The sequence below is a fragment of the Dermochelys coriacea genome, chromosome 10 (genome assembly GCF_009764565.3).
Source record: "Dermochelys coriacea isolate rDerCor1 chromosome 10, rDerCor1.pri.v4, whole genome shotgun sequence".
Taxonomy (NCBI): Eukaryota; Metazoa; Chordata; order Testudines; family Dermochelyidae; genus Dermochelys; species Dermochelys coriacea.
In genome coordinates this window covers 22,063,112-22,087,684 of record NC_050077.1, presented here as the reverse complement: position 1 = coordinate 22,087,684, position 24,573 = coordinate 22,063,112, and the positions used below count along the sequence as shown (strand labels likewise).

At 41.5% G+C, this 24,573-nt stretch overlaps 1 protein-coding gene across 8 annotated transcripts in view; it reads right to left on the bottom strand.

Annotated features, from left to right (window-relative positions):
• MRTFB (myocardin related transcription factor B) overlaps nt 1–24,326 on the bottom strand; it is a 225,753-nt gene extending 201,427 nt beyond the window's left edge. For 3 of the 8 annotated variants that reach the window (XR_006274578.1, XM_038417939.2, XM_038417940.2), the window contains exon 1: nt 1,095–1,520. The gene's annotated coding sequence lies outside the window, so the exon portion shown is untranslated. Of the gene's footprint in view, nt 1–1,094; nt 1,523–23,240 lie in introns of those variants that run through there. The other 5 variants (XR_006274576.1, XR_006274577.1, XM_043493351.1 and 2 more) reach the window with 4 other exon arrangements.
• Nucleotides 24,327–24,573: the final 247 nt, after the last annotated feature.

Genomic DNA, 24,573 nt, shown 5'->3' with positions numbered 1-24,573 from the left:
AGTGGATACAATTAATTTAGGCTTGAATAGAGACTGGGAGTGGATGGGTCATTACACAAAATAAAACTATTTCCCTCTGTTTATTCCCCCATCCGCACTATTCCTCAGACGTTCTTGTCAACTGCTGGAAATGGCCCACCTTGATTATCACTACAAAAGGTTTCTCTCTCCCCCCCCCGCCCCGCTCTCCTGCTGGTAATAGCTCACCTAAGTGATCACTCTGGTTACAGTGTGTATGGTAACACCCATTGTTTCATGTTCTCTATGTACATAAATCTCCCCACTGTATTTTCCACTGAATGCATCCGATGAAGTGAGCTGTAGCTCATGAAAGCTTATGCGCAAATAAATGTGTTAGTCTCTAAGCTGCCACAAGTCCTCCTTTTCTTTTTGCAAATACAGACTAACACGGCTGCTACTCTGAAACATGTATAATTATGCCACTCAATTTCCCCGTGTAGACAAGCCCCATTTATCTGACAGGAATAAAGCACACTTTACAGACTACAAAAAATGAATTTTTTGTTCAAAATCTGAGCTGCAGGCACCTGGCCGCTCCAGCTCACCTGGTGCTGCTCAGCTTCCCGAAGGCCCAGTGCCCCCAGCCCTCAAGCCCAGAACACAGTGAAGTGGGTTCCATTTTCAGAGGATCAGCTGCTTTTACACAAGAAACAGACTCATTTGGGCACCACCATCCTGACCCTTTTCCATGGGCTGGGGTGCAAGGCTTGCTGTCCCCCACACCACTGGCCTCCATCGGCCTCTGCACGGGGGTCGCATGGCCTCCCACTAGACGGCAACCACCTCCGGCGGGAGACTGCAGCAGCTTCGGTAGGGGCCAGGCGGCTCCCTCACTGCCACTCACAGCCCTCGGGCTCAGTCGCTCTCAACCCTAGAGACACACTGCCTAGCTTTACCCTGCCTCTCGGGCAGGGCACACCGCGCAGCGGCGGCTACCGTCTCTTAGTAAAAGGGCTGGGATTAAACAATCCCCCCGCCCTCAATTAGCGCACAGCCGGTCACGTGATATAGCCTCCCCCGCGGACCCCACATGGAAGCACCCAGCCGCCGCTGCCCGTCCGCCCCTCACTCACCCTCTCTCGCCACCGCCGCGGACATGTCCTCTCGCGAGCTTTGCGGCCGAGATCTCGCTCTCTCGGGCAAGGGTTGCGTGCCCAGACCGTTGGCCGGCGGGTAGAAGGGGTGGGGGAGTATGCGTGCGCGCGCTCCAGGCTCCGGCCGCCTCGCACATGTGGGGAACGGAGGAGAGGGAAGGGCAGGCGTCTCCATCCGGGGCCTTCTGGTCCCTCTTTCTTTCTCCCGCCCCTTCTCCTCAGACGGCGGAGGCGGCGGGTCGGGCGCTGCGTGTCATACTCACAAAGCCGCTCTCCGCCGCCCATCGCGCTTGGCTACTCAGTCACCTTAGGGATGCAGGGGGGGACCCGGTCGTTCATTTACACTGGCCGCCGTTTCCCTAGCGAGGGTGTGTCACGCAGGGCATCTCCCTGCTACTGTAGATGCAGGGGCCGGCGTTGTCCCTAGCCACCCACCTGTCCCTACACCAGGGTCATTATACACCTCAAACCAGGCCCAGACCCAGAGACCTTTCCCCCAGGGCTGGTGAGGATTTCCACAGGATTGGGTGAGACGGGGATGAGGAAGGCAAAAGCTCCAAGACACAACAGAGCAGTTCCCACAGTGTTTCCCCTCAGCTGATGGGTTTATACTAATCTGAAATTCAAAGGGAATGTTGGAACTAGGGGTGCTGGTGCACCTCCTGACCTGAAGTGCTTTCCATCATAAGCAAGGTTTGTAGTTTGGTTAAATGGCTCTCAGCATCCTCCCTATATAAATTGTTCCAGCACCTCTGTGAAAGGTGGCTTATGATTCTGAACCTAGAGTATACTAGATGCATACACTTACTCGTAAACATTAGCCACATATCTAGACCAAACAACTGCAGACTAGAACTAGATTTAAAAATGCACAAAATACACATGGGCCAAATGCTGCTGTGCACAAGCGCACAGATCATAATGGGAGTGAGAGGAGAGTCAAAAAGATGTTCACAAAACCCCAAGAAATACAAATGCTGAGTTCTACTCCGCTCTTACAAAAGGGCAATGCACAGCTGAGTCTGCTGAATTAGAAGACTGCAGCAGTGTATCTGTAATGGAAAAAAACCTACATTTGGATGATATTCAGGCTGCAAGTTTGAGTATTTCAAAATGCAAATTTAATGGTTTATATTGCATGTGTGGAGACCAATTCTGCTTCCAGCATAGTGCAAATTGAGTATTCCAACTGAAATAAATGTTCAATTAATATAGAACCAGTGCTGTTTTGCTTTGCACAATGTGCATCACAGATATACAAAAATCTTACCACTTGAGTTCCAACTATTTTTCTGCAAAACCACAAATTAAAACCTAGTTGCAGCTCTATTAAATCACACCCTCCAGAACTTATTTGTACTATGGTAGCACCTAGAAGTCCCAGGCATGGACCTGGAGCCAACTGTGCTAAGCAATGCTTAAAAAACAAACTGGTCCCTGCCCCACAAAGCTTATGATAGAGTTGTTTGATGCCACAGTACCACAAAATATGTACATGCCTGAAAGAAAGCAAACTTTTAATCATTTTAATCATGCTCCCCACTTGCCTTAGCTATTTCCAAGCTTCACGATGTCTCTTCTGTGATTTCTCTAGCACAGCTACAATGGGATGCCATAACATTGGTGTACCAAAGCTGGTTCCCACAAGTTAGTGGATCCATAGACAGGGGCGGCTCTACCAATTTTGACGCCTCAAGCAGTCACTGTTGAATTGCCACTGCCACAACAGCGCCAGAGCTGCCACTGAATTGCTGCTGTGCCCAGAAGAGTGGCAGAGCTGCTGCTGAATTGCCACCGCGGGACTTTGACTGCTGCCCCATTCTGAATGCCACCCCAAGCACCTGCTTGGAAAGCTGGTGCCTGGACCCGGCCCTGTCCATAGAGCAATGTGTAGACCAAGGGACCCACAGGTTGCAAAAACAATTCCCTAAGGATCTTCTGGTTCTGCAAATTTAATGGGATAATCCCATAAGCATCCCCTCTAAGGGGACATTAAAAGGAAACTAAGGATAGCCTTACATAGTATCCTGGATACTCTGTCCCCATTACCTACCATTATTTTATAATTCTGATGCTAGAATATAGGCTACCACAATTAGACAATTTACAGTATTTTAGGCTTATTTTAAGTGTGTAATCAATAATCATCCAGGGAATGCCAAACTATTCAGAAAAAAGAGCAAGTATAATTTAGTGTAAACCTTTAACAAAATTTTGGGCAGCCTATGTACAGAAATTGATAGGCTCTATCAAACCACGGCTATAGCCACTACTTGAACTTGGGGAGTATTAAGAGTTAAACCCTTCTTTGGGCCCTTCTTGAAAACATGAATGTCCTAACCTTACCTCTTACACTTTCTAATGCCTAGCTCTAATATCAAGCATTTGAAGTAATGGTATCTGGAGTATGAGGACATGCATATTTTCTCTCTAAGATGAATAAATCCTCAGTTCTGTTCTCTCAGATAAAATAAATGAATAAAATCAAGGCTTCTGGAATAAAACTCTGGTCTAAGGAGCTCCAGTAATTAAAAAGAAAAATCCTCATTAATGAATTCTAAAATGCACACAAAGCCTATAAAGTAATAGGAAAAACTATGATTTGTCATTCCTTAGCTTCCAGCCACAAGCATTTGAATATTAACAGTCCTGAAGATGAAAGGTCACCTCGAAATGACAAAGAAATTAAGTTATGGCATTTACTTTTCTGCAAACTCATTGAATAATCAGAGTATTTGCTTTATTAATATTATCTCAGCTTCAATTTCATAGACTTTCTGTACTCACTGGAGAGTAAAGGAGGGAGAAGGACCAATAATGTTTGTTTTCCTAAGAATAGGAAGGAGGGCAAAGCACCTAAATTAAGATATCTGCCAAATAGCCTTATTGATTTACATACATTAAGATAAGTTGCCATGATAAGCTCTAATGACTGGACTTGCAATTACTTTGCCAGGGAAAGATCACATGGACAAAATTCAGAATCTATTCAGATGTTATTTCCAATTTAGGTAAGTCAGGTGACCATGTATGTTTCAAGGAAAGAGAGACAACTACAAAGAAAAATAAAAAATATTTTCAAGAAATGGCAGACAATGTTTTATATTCATTGTTCAAAATCATAAATCTGAATAGGAATATATATTATATACATAATTATTGCAGAAATATGGAAGAGTGTCTCTGATATTGACTTTATATGAGACATGAGACCCCAAATAAAGGAGACCATAAAAGTAAAGTATGGATGGCCAATCTAAGTTAAAGTCGTAACCTGCCTACTGAATCTAATAAGATCTGAGTTCAAGTTTATATTATTTCTAGTAATTTGTGAACTAGGGCATGATTTTAATCTTTCCTTTAAGATACAGTATAGTTGTGACACTTTGTACCTCAAAGCAGCACCCTGGAACCCCCATATTCACCATGACGATATAATTATGATATGCCTTGTGAGGTATCATTTTAAAAGTCACGACCTGTTGAACATTAATATCCTGTTTGAATGTATGTGCTATCATTATATGTTAGGTTATAAAGTATTGCTCTGTATGTTACTGAAAAATGTTGTGAAGTTGGGAACACCCACAGCCAGCCTTTCATGTACAACAACGTAATAGCCAAACAGCAGTCAAGGAAAGAATCCACTATATGCTATGGAGATTTATCATAGAGAACACAAAGACAGTGGAGACTGTTTGACCAATGGGGATTGACTAACCCATCTCACAGCAAAGACCTTTTCAGCAAGCTGGAAGAAACTATAAAGGGGAGAAGTGACATCATCACTTGGCCCCTCTCTCTCCCCTCAACTCAACAACAGGAAGAAACATCTGGAGGACAAAGACTTTGAATTGGAGAGGGTGGTCCCAGGCCAGAAAAGAGTTCCAGCCTGTATATTCAGGATTTGTGACCTGTTTGTGCCATATATCAGGGTGAGACACTGCTTGATTCAAATCCTGTTTAGTTTGTATAACTCAAACTGCAAATTTATTTTGTTTCTTAAGTAACCAACTCTGATTTCTATGCCTACTACTTATAATCGCTTAAAATCTATCTTTCCGTAGCTAATAAATCTGTTTTATATTTTACCTAAAACAGGGTGTTTTGGCTGAAGTGCTTGGGAAATCTCAGCTCAGTTTACAAAGGCTAGTCTGTGTCCACTCCATAGCAAGGCAGACTGGGTAATGAACTTACACTGGCCAGGCTTCTGGCCGGAGCAAGACAGTACAGTTCTGGGGTGCAAGGTGGGGGAACAGTAGGAAATTGGCTGGAAACTCTCTATTGTTGGTTCATGAGTGGCTGAGAAAGCATTCATGTAACTCAGTTGGGTGTGTTCCAGCCTGTGGATGTCTGTGTAAGTGCAGTATCTGCCAGAGGTTTGTGGCTTGACACTATCACAGATGAGAGGGATACCCCAGGTTGGTGAGACAGAGGGTTCAGCGGTCGCACAGTCTAGGTTACATCCTGGAAATTCCCATCACAATAGTCTCAAGAGTATTTTAGAAAACTGGAAGCAGAGAAACGTACATTACTGCAGAAAAGAGCATTTTTCCTCTAAATAGGCCTTTTTGGGGGTGGGGTGTGGAACAATGCAAATCACTTGTGGGAAAGCCAGGGAAAAAAGCATGCTGAAAAGATGTGGCTTACTTTATCCATATAGAAAGCAGCAAGAAGGCAGCACCAGAATTTATATTCATGTTCCAGCACTGGGTACATACTATTCCCTTATATTTGTTCCTTCTGTTAACTGTTCTAGAGAAGGCAACAGCCTCTTCCGCTCCATAAAAGATCAAGCAGAAAGCAGTCTCTTTTTTGCAAAATGTCATGTCTACATGGGGCTAACAACAAATGGAATTGATTAATAAAGTTAAGATATAAACTACATTAGAACCTCAGTTATGAACACCAGAGTTATAAACTGACTGGTCAACGACACACTGCATTTGGAACCGGAAGTATGCAATCAGGCAGCAGCAGAGACAAAAGAAAAAAGCAAATATAGTACAGTACTGTGTTAAATGTAAACTACTAAAAAATAAAGGGAAAGTTAAAAAATTTGACAAGGTAAGGAAACTGCTTTTGTGCTTGTTTCATTTAAATTAAGATGGTTAAAAGCAGCATTTTTCTACTGCATTAGTAAAGTTTCAAAGCTGTATTATGTCAGCATACAATTGTAAACTTTTGAAAAAACAACCATAACGTTTTGTTCAGTTATGAACATTGCAGAGTTACAAAGAACACATATTCCCAAGGTGTTCGTAACTCTGAGGTTCTACTGTAGTCCTAGCACTGAAAGATTAAAACTATTGGCATACAGAAAAAGAAAAATACAGAATAATCTGGAGCCCCCTGCATTTTTGCATGGGGTTAAACTAGATGACCCCTGCTGTCCCTTCTAACCCTATGATTCTATAATTAAAAGGCAGGGGTAATAAACAACCTACATATTAGCAGATAAGATATGATCAGCATAACAAAGAAGCAAGAAGCCTGCCAAACCATTAGTGAGGCCACTGGATGATCAAGCTGCTAAAGGAGCTTTCAAGGAAGCCAAAAACTAAATTAATTCTTTGCGTCGGTTTTCATTGCCGAGGATGTTAGGGAGATTCCCATACCTGAGCCATTCTTTTTAGGTGACAAATCTGAGGAACTGTCCCAGACTGTGGTGTCAATAGAGGTGATTTTGGAACAAATCGATAAATTAAACAGTAATAAGTGACCAGGACTAGATGGTATTCACCCAAGAGTTCTAAAGGAACTCAATTATGACATTGCAGAATGTAGTGGTATATAGCCAATTGCTTAAATCAACTTCTGTATCAGCCTGGAGGATAGCTAATGTGAAGCCAATTTTTAAAAAAGGATCCATAGGTGATCCTGGCAATTTCAGGCTGGTAAGCCTCACTTCAGTACCAGGCAAATTGTCTGAAACTGTAGTTGAACAGAATGATCAGACACATAGATTAAACATCTTCCATATGAGAAGAAATTAAAAAGACTGGGACTGTTCAGTTTGGAAAAGATATTATTAGGGGGGTATATGAGAGAGGTCTATAAAATCTTGAATAGTGTGGAGAAAGTGAATGGGGAAGTGTTATTTAGTTAAGTGTTATTCACATTACACAAGAGCTAGATGTCACCCAGTGAAATTAACAGGCAGCATGTTTAAAACAAACATAAGGAAGCAATTCTTCACACAACACACAAGTCAACCTGTGGAACTCATTACCAGGGATGTTGTGAAGTCCAAAACCATAACTGAGTTCAAAAAAGAATTAGATCAGTTCACGGAGGATAGGTCCATCAATGGCTATTAGCCAGGATGGTCAGGGAGGCAATCCCACATACTGGATGTTCCTAAGCCTTTTGCTTTGAAGCATCTGGCATTGGCCACTATCGGAAGCCAGGATATTTGTCTAGATCAGTGGTTTTCAAACTTTTTTCCTGGGGACCCAGTTGAAGAAAATTGTTAATGCCCATGACCCAATAGAGCTGGGGATGAGGGGTTTGGGGTCTGGGAGGATCTCAGGGCTGGGGCAGAGGGTACATGTGTGGGGGTGAGGGCTGCAGAGTGGGGCCGGGAATGAGGGGTTAAGGGTGTGGGAGTGGGTCAGGGCTCTGGGCTGGGGCCGGGGATTTGGGGTTCAACAGGGGCTCTGGGTTGGGCGGGGCTCAGGGCTGGGACAGGGGGTTGGAATATGGGAGGGGGTCAGGGCTCTGGGCTGGGGGTACAGGCTCTGGGGTGGAGCCAGGGATGAGAGGTTTGGGTGCAGGAAGCGGTTCTGGTTTTGGGGAAGCTCAGGGCTGGGGCAGGGGATTGGGGCACAAACTTATCTCTGGTGGCTCCCTGTCAGCAGCACAGCGGGGGTGCAGAGGCAGGCTTCCCGACTGTCTTGGCAGCGCAGACCGTGCTGCATCCCGGAAGCAGCCAGCAGCAGGTCTGGCTCCTAGGCGGAGGCACACAAGTGGGTCTGTGTGGCTCTCGCCCGTAGGCACTGCCTCCCAGCTCCCATTGGCCGGGAACCATTGGCCAATGGGAGTGCAGAGCTGGTGCTCAGGGCAGGGGCAGCATGTGGAGCCCCATGGCACCCCGCCTAGAAGCCAGACCCGTTGCTGGACGCTTACGGGGTGCAGCGCAGTGTTGGAACAAGTAGGCACTAGCCTGCCTTAGCTGGGCAGCATGCCAACGGGACTTTTAATGTCCCGGTCGGCAGTGCTGACCAGAGCCACTATGGTCCCTGGGTGCTGAGCAAGGCAACCCCATGCCTTACATGCTGCCACCCAGTACTGGGTCGTGACCTGAACTTTGAAAAACAGAGGTCTAGATGGACCATTGGTCTGACCCAGTATGGCCATTCTTATGTTATGACATTTTAATTCCCATATTCCCTGAGAGAAAAAAGCAATGACTACCAAAGAAGCAGTGTCTCTATTCTCTTAGAAGAGGGCAATAAGCACACCATGTATTTAAGCATCATTAACTAACTGAGGCCTTGTCTACACTATACAGTTTTGTCAACAAAAGTCAGGTTTTGTCAACAAAACAGTGGAGGTGTACACACTACAATGCTCCTTCTGCTGACAAAACTCTCCTGCATTGCTGATGAGGTGGCAAAGTTATATTAACAAAGTGTCAAAGTAGATACCATGCTTGGTTATGTCGCTGTAAATGGCCTCCAGGAGGTGTCCCACAATGCCCATTCTGAGCACTCTGGTCAGCAGTTGATTCCTACGCTTGGTGGTTGGTGCTGCTAGTAATACACAGTGGCAGTTTGATCATTTGCTGACTACAAATTCCCATCAGGAATCATCACAATTTTAATGCAAGGTGACAAGTTAACAAAGCATGGCAGAGTGCTGTATAGAAAGACACAAATAAATTTGTTAGTCTCTAAGATGCCACAAGTACTCCTTTTCTTTTTGCGGATACAGACTAACACCGTTGCTACTCTGAAACCTGACATTATTGGTGCTCATTATCAAAATGTTGCCTCAAAGCCTCCCCAATTCAAAAAGCCCCCCTCTGTGCCCCTCTAATAGTCCTGATATCAGGCTGCTCAAATTCAGCTGCCAGGCGATCCACCTCTATGCTCCACCCCATGGGAAACTTTTTAGTCTTAGCCTCACAAATATTATGGAGCGCACAGTAGGTTGCTATGACTATGGGAATGTTTTCCTCATTTAGGTCTAACCTGCCATAAAGGCAGTACCAGTGTGCTTTTAATCTGCCAAAGGCACATTCCATGGTCATTCTGCACCTGCTCAGCCTATTGTTGAAGTGTTCCTTGCTGCTGTCAAGGTTTCCTGTATAAGGCTTCATGAGCCATGGGAGTAACAGATATGCTGGGTCTCCCAGGATCACTATGGGCATGTCAACATCCCCTAGTGGAATCTTCTGATCTGGAAAGTAAATCCCTGTTTGGAGTTTTCTGTACAGGCCAATGTTCCTGAAGATGCATGCATGATGCACCTTCCTGGACCACCCCATGTTGATGCCAGTGAAATACCCACAGTGATCCACAAGCGCCTGTAATACTATTGATGTACTCTGTCGCTAAATGATCCAGAGCCAAAATTGGAATATGCATGCCATCTATTGCCCCTCCGCAGTTAGGGAATCCCACTGCTGCAAATCCACCTACTATTTCACACACATTGCCAAGAGTCAGAGTCCTTCGAAGCAGGATGTGATTAATGGGCCTATACACTTGCGTTAACACTGCCTCAATGGTCAACTTCCCGACTCCAAACTGATTTGTAACCAACCGGTAGCATTCTGGAGTCACCAGCTTCCACACAGCGATCACCACACACTTCTCCATTGAAAGCGCAGCTCTCATTTTGGTGTCCTTGTGCCGCAGTGCTGGGGAAAGCTCTGCCACAGTTCCAGGAAGGTGGCTTTCCACATTCAAAAGTTCTGCACCCGCTGCTTGTTATCCCAGACCTCTATAATGATGTGATCCCACCATTCAGTGCTTGGTTTCTGAGCCCAAAAGCAACGGTCCACCATGTTCAGCTGCTCTGTGAATGCCAGAAGTAATCTGGTGTTGTTTATTCCATGGCACAGCAGGTCAGGCAACTCTGATTCCAGTTCAGACTGGAAGCTCATGATATACCGTATGACCATCTGCGATGTGTTCATAACAGTGACCACAACAGTAGAGAGCAGTGCGGGACCCATCCTTTCAGAGATAGCAGGTGTACAGTAAACAGGGGCCACTGAAAAGTGCTGCAAAACTCAGTCGGAAGCCCATAGAATGCTGGGACGAAAAGAACTGCATCATGGGATGTTGAGCTTGCACCCATGATGCACCTCGATTCACTCCATCTTTCCACAACTCCTAGCTGCAGAAGATGCTGAGTAGCATAGTGGGATAGCTACCCAGAGTGCACTGCTCTCATTCTCGATGCTAGAGCACTAAGTGTGGATGTAAAAAGAAAAGGAGTACCGGTGGCACCTTAGAGACTAACAAATTTATTAGAGCATAAGCTTTCGTGAGCTACAGCTCACTTCATCCGATGCATCCGATGAAGTGAGCTGTAGCTCACGAAAGCTTATGCTCTAATAAATTTGTTAGTCTCTAAGGTGCCACCGGTACTCCTTTTCTTTTTGCGAATACAGACTAACACGGCTGCTACTCTGAAAAGTGTGGATGTGTTCTGCTGACAGAAGGAGTGTAGTGTGAACATGCACAAGCGACGTAATTATACCTATTTTTGATTGTCAGCTTAAGTTGGGTTGACAAAACTGTAGTGTAGGACAAAGTGGATACATAACAGCTCATCCAATTAATACACTTAGAACTCCACCCTTTTGAAAGTGGAAAACAACAAAAGGGAAAAAAGCTGGTTAACAGTATTAATTAACACAATTAACGCTAGTGCATCGTTTTAACAAAAGCACAGTGATACCAGCCAACATAACCAAGAAGTGAAACCAAGAGTACATTTAAAGAAGCAAATAACTATTAAAAAACAGTTAGTCCCACAAACTCATTCCATGGAAACTGTCCAACCCAACACAATAGTGCTAATCTCCTGGGCACCACCTTTCCTGTTTTGGGCATGAATATATACAATACTTTTTTACCTTAATTTCTCTGTATCAAGGAAAAAAATCAATTTGCTTCCAAAAATAATAAACAACTCTATATGTCCTTACTTACAATAGAAGTAAGAGAAATGAACAGAAGTAGAATGATTGCTATTGATAGGAGAATATTGTTTCCAAAGAATATGGACCTCACTCTGCCTCATACTTACAAATTAGCAGCTTGCTGTTAATAACTACAAGGAAAATGAGGTTCAACTATCTGAAAAGATAAGTTTTTTCAATCCTATAACTAAAAAGAGTAATAAAAGTAAATCGAGAACTAGTTATGAAACTGGAGCAGTGCAAACATTGGTATTAGGCCTTAACAGCACAGAATGGAATGTATTAGTTATATCACTGTCAGTCATATGAATGCATCTCTTCTTGATAATAAAAGATTAAATAAACGTAGCATAAACATTGAACAGTGATTACCTATAAAAACAATATAATGAAGGAGACAGCTGATGGGTGAGAGGCCCCTGCTTTGGTGTCACATGTCCTATTATGTTTGGATTTGTAGCAGTAAAACATAAAAATATGGATTACGTTTCATGCTTCAAATATTCTTCCTCTTACAAGTCATCTTTCCTCTTGGAATCCAAATAATCCTCATATCCAAAGAGTTATTACGATCCCTAACAAATATATGTTTTGGCATACACCCATACACTGCATTTGAGGGAAGGGCATAGTTAAAAAAACCAAACCCAAACCTATGTGATTTTGTTGAAAGTATCATTCTGGAAACAGACACTTTTCAACTATATTTCAGCCATATTATAGAGTATGAGCTTGATCCATAAGGACAATATCTCATGATCAGGCCTAGTAAACAAATGCTAACATTTTATAGCAGTTATTTTCAGTTAATTCCACAAACAAAATCCTAGATTAAAAAAAAAAACCTCTATTTCATTTTAAATTGGTGCCCAAAAGTTAGCAACCCATTTACATAGTTCTGGGTCCTTTTACAATATTTCAAACCCACATCAAAATGCCAATAAGAGAAGCAAAATAAATTGCCTACATCTTGGATTTACTGCCAGCGATAATGATCCCCATAAAAACTCCATACACAACCTCACACCTCAAAACTGCCTGAATACTATCCCAAAAATTTTCAAACAGTCCCTTCCTCAAACATCTGAGAAAAGACATGGGTTTATAGTGTGTCTGGTAGGGTAAGAAATCCAGGCTCTGGTTGACTAAGAGAAGAAGCATGTTGCAAAATCAAGGGACTTCATAGAAACTGACTTGCCATTACTCCATCACTTAAACCAAAAGAAGTTCCAGCTTAAACTGGTCAGCTCCCGCTGATCTCAGTTGCAGTGCTATCTCTTTGAAGCATAATGGCATCATTTGGTGATCGACAGTATCAAAGACTATAGAGAAGTCCAGCAGGATGAGTATGGATCATATCTGGGGCCCCTTGTTTTCAGTTTTTATTTCATTTAATTTTTCCCAGAAATGTATCAGTTTTTGTTATCGTCACAACAAAAACAGGTGAAAATCATTATGTTCTACAAATAAAAACGTACAATTCATATTTTAATATCAATAGACTTACCTTTAATGTGCCCTCTCTCCCCTGCAACAGCAGCCCCCAAGCTGGGGCTGAGAAGGAGGGGGATCTCTCCCTCTCTCCCCCACCATGGCAGCCCCTGAGCTGGCATTGGGAAGGGGGAGGTCTCTCTCCTGCCACAGAGCTGAGGCTGGGAAGGAGGGCTGTCTCTCCCCGGCAGCTGCAGCCCTATAGCTGGGGAAAGTTACTTCTTTCTCTGGCTGCTGCAGCCTTGCATGTCCCAAATTCTCCCAATCCCTCTTTTCGCCCCACTACTCCCTCCCAACTACCCCCTAATCCCCCCACAGACACCACCTCACCTTACATGTGCATCTTCTCCAGGGTCCAGGCACCTGATTAGTTGAGCCACACTTGTGCGGTTCCACTAATTAGGTCGGTATCCCTTCATTCTTTTGTGTGTGGCCGCCCAGGTGCACACCTCTGAGGGAACTATCTGCGGACCACCTGTATGGAGCTTGCGGACCACTGACGGTCTGTGGATCACAGTTTGAGAACCTCTGGTCTAGAAGATATACAATAAACAAACAGGCATGCACGCAAGCTCTGAAGTGCATACATATCTGAATGTACTGATGAATCTCACACCCACCATGTACACTTTTCAAACTGTTCGCAGATAATGGTTTAAAGATTTGACCCACTAAAATGGGAAGAAAATGAAAATCTGTATCAGAATATGTTTCAGAAAACAAGGAAGTACTCAAAAGTTTAAAATAAAACAGAAGAGAGAAAAGGATGAAGTTGAGTGTATGCGCTGCAAATGGTGTGGTCCAATTATTAAATATAAATATTTATAGGCTAATAGTTCCAAGTCTACAACAGTAAACTGTTTATTTAAATGAAAAGTTTTATTTGGCAATTAGAGATATATTGTTTTCTTAAACTCAGAGGTGGCATTGTGTTTTGAGTTCTGTTTTAGTTCTGCAGCAAACCACATTGATGAACGAAATTCAAAGCATTAATATACTGAATACTTCCCCCCGTCTTTCCGTCCACCAAATAACCCTGATATTTACCCAGAAAAATCAATAGTTTTTTGCACTGATTTTCATCTGTTTTTGTTGTGGTAATAAACACTGATAAATTTTGTAAAATCCAGGGATTTTTTGTTAAAAATCAGTTTAAACTGAAAAAAAAATGCGCTTAATATATCCCCCGTCTATGGTCAGGAAGGGACCACCTATCAGTACAAGGAATGCTGTCTCTTACTGGGTGCTGGTCTGAAAGGTATCCAAGGATACTGACAGCTGACAGATTTTATGATTAGGTTACTGTTCTCATCAGCAGTAAAAACTGATCCCTGCAAACACAAATAGGACACACCTCCTCAAAGAGCATAAATCACAGATGATATCATCTTTCTATATTATTTTCTAATTAATGCATCTTCCAAAAATGAGAAAGGAACTAATTGGTAAAGATTAATTATATACTTACATGTGGGTGTAGTTATATTGCCAGTAAATGAAAAGCCAGTGCACCACTAGATTAACCAGCAATGACAATTTAGTATTAATTATTTTAAAGACACTTCTTATATCCATGTATTGAGCATCCACAACTATTCCTGTCTAATTTTCTTTTTTGTACATGTCTGTATTTAGTAGCCATACCAGGGACTTGCTACAGTATCATTGCAGAAGGTTGTCTTCTATTTATTAACTCTACATTCCATATTAACTTTCATAATAAAGCATAACATTAAAGAAATCTTTTTAGTGTCCATTTTCAAGCTATTTTTCTTTTATTGAGCCATATCTTCAAATTTTTGTCTGTGAGTTGTATTTGTATTCTCCTTCTCAAGAAAGCACATGGCATATATTTTATCAAATGCAAATAACTAAAGTATTTTATTCAAAACACACTCTAGTTTATGCTGTTTCAATGACAAGTGTTTATCTCACTGGTTACCTTGCCAACCATAATTAGTATCCACTGGGATACGCTACTGCGATACAGAGACACCTGTGTACAAACAATAGGGAAATATATATTGCTAGAAAAATCTCTTGAAGAAGTTGAAAAGGGTTTACGACTATTGTAGAACAAAGAACAAACTGCCTAAATTCAACCACTCATGAAAATGTAGTCCCAGCTATAAAACTGAATTTCTGCAATCCAGATAAAAAAAATCCAGAATTTGAGACGATTTCCTGCCTTCACTCAGGTATATTGTAGAGATTTTATTGGCTCTTTTGCATGTGGCTTCCTTCCCTCCTTGATCAGCCGTAGACCAAGAAGAAGGAGTTGGCACTTAGATCCCCTCTAACTGCATAAACTATTGGTTCCCACAACGTGGTACTCACCATGCAATTTTCAGCTCATGTTATAACCAACATGGAACACTACTGCCATTTGAAGTTGGCCTGCACTGGATCATGTAAGTAGTGGTGTTTGTCTGAATTATGTGGCATGATCTTGCAAAAAAATATTTTTAATGCACACAGCAGAATTTAAAATAATATTTTTAAAAGTCTTTGAAAATACATAGCAGATAGTGAATAAGGGCATGGAGACCTGAATCATGATCAATGCCTTGTTATGCTGTCTATTGTAACACATACAATGACACTGACCCTGTTCCATAATTCTTACAGTTTTAGAATATCACTTGCCAAGTCTATGCTGCAGCTTATCATGTTACAAGTATGTGGTCTGATCTATAGCCCTTACATATGTTGAACTCCCATTGAAATCAAAGAAACTTTTTCTTTTCTTCAATCAGATCACCTTCAGTAGGATGCCCCAGTCTGGGTCAGTCCCATCTTAAATCTCACTGCTATCTAACATAGACAGAAATGTGCTCTACTGACTGCAAGAGCATATTATCTCTTGGCCCATGTGAAGAGCATAACACCAACATTTTTGTGTATTGAACCTCCAGGCATACAGAGGAGTAGCACAATTTGTCCATAAGTGAGAAAGCCCGTTTGAAACCAGGAAGGAAAATGACACATAATGTCTTCCATTAGGGTCATATATTCCTGTAGTACCCAAAGGCCCCAAATCAGGATTAGAACCCCTTGGTTGTTTGGCATTATAAAAACAGGAAACTTGGTTCAGATATCTGATTACCTGCAAGTAAATTGTGAGAAAAAGGGGATAGTATTTTTCAGAGCACAATAAACATTTTCTCCTCCACTAAATCACTGGTTAAATTATGAATAGATAAACAGTATACATGCTTATTTCCAATCTACTCAATTAAAAATAGCTGTTATAGGAAGAATGGGCCAAATTAATCTCTAGAGTAATTCTACTAAATTCACTGGAGTTACACTTAGAATGAATTTAGCCTGTGAGTGATCTGACTAAGGGAACTTCATATCCTAAAACAGTTTGTTCGGAATTATCTTGTAAACAATTTCAGAATTTCCACTGCCAGTTTAGGTCATGCTGACCTGTATCACATACTGCACACTGGATATCATCAGTGACTTAATGAGTGATTTTATGTGCCATACTAACATACTAAAGGAGTTTTGGCCTATAGGACATGCAACAAGTATTTAAAGCAGTGTGCTGTGGTTTGGAATCAGTTTCTGTGGGAAGAAAACAAAAGGGGTCAACAGATGCAACAAAATATTTTAGCAATAACTTCAAGAATATTACAATGGGGAGCCTGTGACTTGTACTTTGCCCCTAGTTCAATAAGAAATCAAAGCAGATGTTGTCTTAATAGTTTTCCAGTACAACAGCCAAAAGAAAACAAAATATGTCATACATACGGTTATGTTTAAAACAAAGATTACAATGCATGATAAAACAAATGTTGGTTGTTACAAAATTAAGTGATAGTACTGGTAATCACAGTAAAGTTAATCAAATTAACTACAACAGAAGTGTGTTTTTAAGTTTCACCAAAACTATCACAGGAAATAGATTTTATTAATGAAGTTTAAATTGTGCATCTTCCATTCATTTTTTGATGTTTGAATGTTAATGATGCTAAAGGATAAGAGCTTCTCTGATACTTTTCAATGCTCCCCAGATTGAAAAAAAAATGTCAAGTTGGAGTTAAGGCTATAAGGGGGAAACACAGTATGTTTTAGTTTCAAACAGACCAACTAACCAAACCAAACAAACCAGCAAACCAAAAAGGCCCATACACATAAAACCAGGAATTTTGAAGTTAGGACTACAACTGAATAAGCAAACATACACTGGAAATTATGGATATGCAGACCTTTCTCTGAACAATTAGAACACTGCCTTAATACCCCTGCCTAAGTCACACAAAAATCTTGAGAGCTGTACATCATATATCTGCAATACTGACAAAATGATCCATACATCCTTTTACTATAATAATGTCTGTAAGAGGCAGTAATTATCATTCAATATCATTAGGCTGCCTCACCACTTTCTACATGGCCAGCAATACGTGTAGGTGGGGAGATATATATGTTTAGTGTTAGTACTATAATATGTAAAAAGGTAACTTTAAATTTTGAAAGTTATTTACTCAGTTCTTAATTTTCTCTCAATATTCACACATTAATTTTTAAAACTTTTTTAATTTGCAACATCATTTTGTGCCTTGAAAAGTACTGAAAACAAAACAGCAGTCAAATATGGCAGTACAAAAAGGATTAGTTACAATCTGTCCTATCAAGTTCTGTACCTTTATTCCTAAATTCTTTCAGATCAATCACCTCCCAAATCCTAATAGTAATACTTTGCATTTTTATAATGCCTTCCATTCAAGGTGCTTTATAAACATTAATAGAGCAATGAAGTAATTTTGGTCAAATTTTGAGAGGGAGAGTCCCACAGCACCTGGAGAACATCTCCTTTCTGTGTAACCCAAACACAAGTTGCAACACAAGTTCCTCTCTCATCACCCTCCTCACTCCTATTTAAAAACACCCCTAAAATCCAACACTTACTTGGCCTTCTCCAGCCCGTCTTCCCTATGATGCCATCTTTGACCAATTCTAGTCCCATACTGTGTGGCCTTCAGAAGCAGAGCTGTTTTTTCCACCAAATGCATCCGATGAAGTGAGCTGTAGCTCACGAAAGCTTATGCTCTAATAAATTTGTTAGTCTCTAAGGTGCCACAAGTACTCCTTTTCTTTTTGCGAATAACTGTTTTGGGTCACTAACAGTTCCCCTTCCCCTCTCTGCCCCTCCCCCTCCAAATTGTTTTCAAATTTTTCAGCAAATTGAAAAGCCCCCCAAAAATTGTTTTTGGTTGAATAAAATGTTTTGTTAACATTTTAAGTGTTTAATGGTGTGTGATTATTTTTAAATAAAATTAAAGGAAATGCCAAAACATTATTCAAATAGGAAAAAATTGAAACATTTCATTTCAAAATGTCATAACAAAACAATTCAATTTTTTATTTTTATTTTTTCCCCCCAACACAAACAATTCACTGCTTTTCACCATTAAAAGTTTCAGATGAAAAATTGTGCTCACTTCTATTCATAAGTCAGGTTGCATTTCCACCCTCCCATTAACTCCCCCAGTCTCTCCTCTTTCCCCTCCAGGATGTTTTTTGGACTACTCTATTTCCTACTCCTCTGTCTCCTCATTCTCCTTTGAGCCTCCTCTCTATCTCAAAACTCTTCCCCAAAATCTCAGTCTCTTATTCCATTACCCTCTTCCAGACTCTCCTCTCTCTTTCTCCAAACTCATTTTATTTTCTCCTTCTTGGCCCAAACCCGTTGTTCTCTCTTCTCTAAAATATGTCTCGGCCCAGCCACTTTCACTTCTCAAAAATCCTTCCATCCCTAAATTCTGCTCTAAGCTGTCCTATCATACTTGGATCCCGCATGGGGCCCTCTTTTTATGATGTCCACCGTGCTAGGTTTTGTGTAGTTCCATGAGATTTTATGCAAACTATTTAGTATGCTGATTTACATATAACCATACATTTCAGGTTATGGTCAATACACCTTGCCCTAAATAGTGGTGGGGTTGGTACATAGCTGCACAAAAATGTAGCAGCTATGGCTTGTGTTGGGAAGTTGTTGAGAGACGCTGGGCAGATGGGTGCTGGACAATGGGGATTCTTGAATTGGGGGGTGTCTGAAGGGTACTGAGATTGCTGGAGTGGGTTTATGCTAAGGTGTCTGGATACTGTCTTGCAGGCTGAAGGGTCAGATTGTCCAGGAAGTAGCTAGGTGCTGTCTGGGGGTAACTGCGATAGGCGGATGAGTGCATCGGTGATGTCTGGGAAGGTTTCTAGGATCTTTGGGGAAGGGTTCTATTTAGAGAGCTAAGAGAAGGTAGATAATAATTAGGGTTTGGCTGAGAGACCCTGGGGCTAGTTTTGAGTGCCCTTACCTGCTGCCACACCCATTCAAATGCCTTCTGCCTCCACACCACACAGCTGGATGTGTGAGGATCCAGATAAGATGTAATGTGGAACAGAGCTGCCAGATGCATGACACTTGGCTGTCCAAGGTAATTATTACTATCTCCATTGTACAGATGAAGAAACTAAGGCATATAGAGGCTATCAGTAGTAGAGCAGTGAAAAAGATCCCATATCTCTTGGGTCCGGAACCTTTACTATACCCACTATATTACCATCTCCCACCATCTGGGAGAGTTCTTTCCCTCAAAGCATAAGAAATACTCCCTAGATTGTAAAAAGAAAAGGAGTACTTGTGGCACCTTAGAGACTAACAAATGTATTTGAGCATAAGCTTTCGTGAGCTACAGCTCACTTCATTGGATCCCTAGATTGTGCAACAATTCATGGAAGACAAGCACTTTCCCTTACTCCCTCAGTCCATGAGCCCCATGTGTAAAAGTTTCAGTGTGTCAAACGCTTTCTACTTTAATTAGAGATTGTTCATTTAAAGGAAACGTTGTGAACATTAAGCTAGAATGAAGCTCAATATGGACAGCTCATGCTCTGAAATAGTTACTCATTCAATTTAACCTCTATTCCAAATGACTGGTATAATGGGTTCTACATGCTGAGAGTACTTGGGTACTGAATCCGGTGTCTAATGCAGCAGTATATTTTCTGAGTGGTGTGTCAGATTCGGAACACATTACTGCTGGGAGTTGCACTGCTTCCCCTGAGTTTCTGTAATGGACTCAGGGTGTTGTTTTTAATCTTTGAATATAATCTTTAAATGTTTGGGGCACAAATATTTCTGAGACCACCTTTCTCTCAAATCAGAAGCAACATTTGCTGTAAACAAGGAGGAAATGTTAGTAGGACTCTTGGCTCTAAATCTGTTCCCACTTGGTCTTCAAGAACCAAGGTTTTCTAACTTGTTGTTCATGCTTCAAATTCATACTCTTTTCCAGGCATTTGAGCAGGGGGTGTTTTGAATGGGGAGTTTTTATTTGGTTGGAACGTTGGCTGCTAGCTATTTACTTCTGATGGAATGAGCAGTCTAATTAGCTACATGGGACAATAATTTGAGACTGTTACTTTTAGGTCAGAGTGCCAAAGCACAGGATGGGTGCCCAACAGTTAGAATATCTTTATTATAAATGGAAAGAATGAATCAAAATTAATTCACCATCACCCTGGGCAAAATTTTGAGGTTTTATTCAGGCAAACTCACATCAGTGTCCAATGGTCAATATCAGATGTGTGGTTTTCTTTTTTTCCTCCATGATGCAAGTAAAATTTCTCATATAAACTATTACCCTGCAAATTGCAGAGAGCTTATTTTTGTTAACAGGAGTTGTGGGGCCCCCCCAGTGTCCTGTAGTTTCAAGCCCACACTCAGGCTGTCCTGCCTCACTGTACTCATGGTATCTGAGACTTCTTTGTCATGGAAGATGCAGATATCCTGGTGCTCATCTTCTTGTGCTATTGAGGATTTTAAAATATAAGTGCCACACAAGCCTGGCATAACAACTGTTTAAAATGTAAAAATAGCAGAATCTGTGGAGGCTGCTATTATTTTTGTAAGTCAAGCCCTGTGACTAAAGAGAGCTGCTTAGCAACAGATGGAGAAAATTAGAAGATGATTACATCATCTCTCACTGCAAATTAGGAGCTAGATTGTTCACTCACAGTCTGCCTTGGGAAAAGGGCAATAGGTACCCCTCTAAGCACAATTCCTTCCTTGTCCCCACTCCTACCCACAGTCCTTGTTTTAGGGGTGTGGCACCATGCAACTGATCCAGGCCCAATGCCCATGCTGACTCAGGAGTGCTGTCTGAGAGACGAGAGCCAAGGCTTCTCCAATTTGCTGCCCATCTTCCCTGGGTAGTGCTTGCTTACCCCTGGGGGCAGGTCACCTCTGTGCCATGCTTATTGATAATCCTTTTAAAAGATGGCATGCTGCTGTTTCCACCAATGACAATCAACTACCCATGCCCTTACTCCTCCCACACACCTTCCTTTCAGAACCTGTGTATCAAAACAAAAGAGATGGATCAGGACAACTTTACTTCATGTGCATTATTTCACAACTCCAGTGAGGCTAAGGTTGCTTATGCTTCTTAATTTGGTTTTACCTACACAGCAATTCTCAAATTGTCGGTCAGGACCCCAAAATGGGTCATGACCCATTTTAATAGGGACGCCAGGGCTGGCTTAGACTTGCTGGGACCCAGAGCAGAAGCCAAAGCCCGAGCCCCACCACCTGAGGCAAAAGCCCAAGGGCTTCAGCCCAGGGCTGCGGGGTTCATGTCACAAGCCCCCTGCCTGAGACTGAAGCCCTTGGCCTTCAGCTTGGGCCCCCCTACCAGGGGAGGGGGGGCTTGGGCGCGTTTAGGCTTTGGTTCCAGCTCCTGGGGTTGTATAGTAATTTTTGTTGTCAGAAGGAGTAGTGATGCAATAAAGTTTTAGAAACCCCAGGGCCCTAACATATTATCAAGATCCAAAGTTGAAATTCCTTATTTCACTAACAAATTATCCCCAGAATATGACATGTAGTAAGAATCATTACACTAAAGAGTTTGTGTTTCACTCACTCCTGCTGGCTTAATCTAGAGTGCCTGGAATGAGTGGGGTAGAGTATCATTATAAATTAGTGACTGATGTTTAATTTATTATTTGTAAATGCTGTCTGTGTAAACCTAGACTTAAAATACTTGTAAATGATGTCAATCAGGTTTCTAGGCTTGTATTAAGTGTGTATACCTAATCATAACACTCATTTGCACAATTAGCTGAGGAAGCAGTGATTTGCATTAATGTATAAATGACATCTGCCAGGTGCCACTGTGGAAAAATTCACCTCACTACAAAATGCTCAAGGCACTCTGCACTACTCAACTCAATGCAGGTTGTAAGTGTGTCTTAAATGGGCTGGAGTCGCTCTTCAGGGTGGTGAATATTGGCTTTATAGTGTAGTTTCAACACATCTAAACATCCAAATTACAAGTGTAAATTAGAGAATTACATTGCTTTGGCTCGTTTACACCCAAAGGAAGACATTGTGCCGGATTCTATTTTTTGTCACATTCAGAGCTAAGAAAACTTCAGTGTGTTGTCAATTAACATCAGATGATTCTAAAAAAGATTGACAGCATGCACTAATAATGCCAGAGGAAAACATTCTCGTGTGCAAAAACATTTTCTTCTTTAAATTCTCATTACTCTAGGATTAAAAACATTTTCTATAAAGACTCTGTTTTATCTACAAGTTATTACTCTCAGCTGAGTGCCTCTTTGGTCTATAACTGCTTTGGAATAAACATATCTCTGCTATACAAAAGGGAAAATCCTTTGTATAAAAAAAATGAAAAGGCATTTACTGATATGTGAACAGAGACCAACAGCAGTAATTAGTATGAGAATCTATGGAAGAATTCATGATTAAAATGTCCTTCAGTCTTACAATTTGACTTGTGAGAGGTGTGGGCTCAAGGAGATGGATGCTGATTAAGAATGCTATCAAGATGCTTGTCAAGGCTAATTCCCCACTCAGGCACTTCGAGTGCAGAAGGTGGGGGCCCACCAGGATTTAAAAAAATTAATACTTGCCACTCCAGGCTTGTATTAAACCCCCAAGATAACAGCTTTTCTCTGACCTTGGCTTGGTAAAAGCTGCCAGCACCCAAGTGAAAACTTGCAAATCTTGGAAAAACTCACTTGGGAAGTTTTCCCTGAGGCCCCTCGGCTTTTCCACCCCTCCCTCTGGGAAGCCGAGAAAGAAACAAACAAAAGGGAAACCTAGTTGTTGCCACCAGCTAATTGAAAAACGTGAACAGACCTTTTATGACAAAACCAATCAGGTTCTTAAAAAGGTAAATTTTATTAAAAACAAAAATAAAAAATACATCTGGAACTTACGCTTTTGCTAGATTTTAAAAGAGCAATTCCAAAGATTAAGCACCCAAAATAGCTTTCTTGGGAGTTCAGCTTCAAGGTTACAAGCAAACAAAAGCATCTGGGGTTAGCATAGAGGAGTCCACAAGCCTTACAGAAAATAAAAGAAATAAACCTAATTGCGTCTATCTAAACATTCCCTGTCCCAATGAATTCTTCTAGGTATGGACAATGAATTTTCATACCTGGTCCAAACTTTACATGGCATTCCAGCTGCCCCTGTCTCTTCAGCCCAGAGAGAACAACAGAGACAAAAGGAAAGCTTTTTTCCCCATTAAAAAAAGTTCTAGCCTTCCCATTGGCTCTTTTGGTTACGTGCCCACTCCCTTTTCTTCACCTGGAGGACTTTTTAACCCTTTACAGGTAAAGCAAGCAGCCAGCAAGAGAGACTTAATAGCTAACTGGCTGGCTGGATATCCATAAAAGGGAGCTACCCTCCCTTCATTTATCACAATGCTTCTTCAATTTATATTCTAATCCTCTACCCATAATTACTTCAAATACTATAGGGTGTCCTGTATTTTTGATGCTTCATAACTAATAGCATAATAATTAGGTGTGAGAAAGGCAGAGCATCTGGAACACTACTGAGTATTTTAGCAAGCTGGACTCACTTGTGGAGAGGCACAATCAATACTTAGGCCTGGTCTTTGCAACAAAATTTTATCATGTTAGAACTTGAGCTTGAAAAGTCACATTAACCAAAATGCTAACTATAACTCAAAAGTCAGTATAGTCAAGGACAAGTGGTGTAAAGCATTGTGTCAGCTAGTCGTGGTTAAACCCTGGTCTCAATAGTGAAGACAAAGCCTTAAAGATCAAATTCTGATCTTGGGTACATGTGTGGGGCTCCCCTTGAAGTCAATATGCAAAGAATTTGTCCCTTAGCTAGTGGGATGAAGCAATGTTCCCCTTTTGTCCCTTTTATGAACAAGAAGATATCAGTTGGAATTTAGACTAACTATGAATTAATTGAGAAAAATGTCTACAGAATGGGAGAGAGAAAATGCTTCATTTTAACTGCTGATTGGATGCCTACAGAATAGAGGTGTGTGAATCTCCAGCACTGCTGCTTGACGGGATTGAGACATGGTAGGACCATATAGTGGAAGCAGATGACTGAATTTTGTTCTTCAATTTTCCGTTATAGATGAATATACATATACAATCATCTGTTATAGAACATAAGAATGGCCATACTGGGTCAGACCAAAGATCCATCTAGCCCAGTATCCTGTCTTCCAACAGTGGCCAATGCCAGGTGCTTCAGAGGGAATGAACAGAACAGGTAATCATCAAGTGATCCATGCTCTGTCGCCCATTCCCAGCTTCTGGCAAACAGAAGCTAGGGAAACCATTCCTGCCCATCCTGGCTAATAGCCATTGATGGACCTATCCTCTATGAATTTATGTAGTTCTTTTTTGAACCCTGTTATAGTCTTGGCCTTCACAACATCCTCTAGAAAAGAATTCCACAGATTGACTGTGTGTTGTGTGAAGAAATGCTTCCTTTTGTTT